Source organism: Megalopta genalis, unplaced genomic scaffold (assembly GCF_051020955.1).
Source record: "Megalopta genalis isolate 19385.01 unplaced genomic scaffold, iyMegGena1_principal scaffold0141, whole genome shotgun sequence".
In the NCBI taxonomy this organism is placed as follows: Eukaryota; Metazoa; Arthropoda; class Insecta; order Hymenoptera; family Halictidae; genus Megalopta; species Megalopta genalis.
Genome location: NW_027476210.1, coordinates 255,001 through 256,066, shown reverse-complemented (window position 1 = coordinate 256,066; position 1,066 = coordinate 255,001). Strand labels below are relative to the sequence as shown.

Genomic DNA, 1,066 nt, shown 5'->3' with positions numbered 1-1,066 from the left:
ACAAGTGACAACAGTCCCCCGCTAAGGAGTAGTACAGCATATTCAATGCTGTACATGAACACGCCACAGCCCGCATGCTTAATCTCGGGCCTCGCCATTATGCGAAGTACTACATGTACGACGCACTGACGGTCTAAAATGCCTTCATCGTCGACGCATCCATCGACTCGGTAGTAGCAACAACCTTCGCGAGGACTAGTTCGGGGGTCGCCTCTCAACCCTGGGTGGCCACAGACCGCCACCGCCAGTAGATAGGGACAGATGGGAATCTCGTTAATCCATTCATGCGCGTCACTAATTAGATGACGAGGCATTTGGCTACCTTAAGAGAGTCATAGTTACTCCCGCCGTTTACCCGCGCTTTTTTGAATTTCTTCACGTTGACATTCAGAGCACTGGGCAGAAATCACATTGCGTCAACACCCGTGGGGGCCATCGCAATGCTTTGTTTTAATTAGACAGTCGGATTCCCCTAGTCCGTGCCAGTTCTGAGCTGAGCGTTGAATGGCGGCCGAAGAGGACGACCGCACCGATGGGAAACGCCACGGAAGCCTCGCAGCAAGGAAGATCCGCGGGAGGCCAAGGCACGGGACCGAGCTCGGATCCCAGCCACGAGAGCCGTTCACCTCGCCCAGGCCCGGCACGTCAGCCAGACCCGCTTCCCGACCAAGCCCGACACGCCCCGCTCCTCAGAGCCAATCCTTATCCCGAAGTTACGGATCCAATTTGCCGACTTCCCTTACCTACATTAATCTATCGACTAGAGGCTCTTTACCTTGGAGACCTGCTGCGGATATGGGTACGAACCGGCGCGACACCTCCACGTGGCCCTCTCCTGGATTTTCAAGGTCCGAGGGGATGATCCGGACACCGCCGCAACTGCGGTGCTCTTCGCGTTCCAAACCCTATCTCCCTGCTAGAGGTTTCCAGGGAACTCGAACGCTTATACAGAAAAGAAAACTCTCCCCGGATCTCCCGACGGCGTCTCCAGGTCATTTTGGGTTACCCCGACGAACACTCTTACGAGGGCCCGAATGGTATGCGGTTCCGCTGCCGGGTTCCGGAA

The 1,066-nt window shown here is 56.1% G+C and overlaps 1 pseudogene; it reads right to left on the bottom strand.

The window, feature by feature from the left end:
- Nucleotides 1-217: 217 nt before the first annotated feature.
- LOC143262558 (large subunit ribosomal RNA) overlaps nucleotides 218-1,066 on the bottom strand; it is a 2,995-nt pseudogene continuing 2,146 nt past the window's right edge.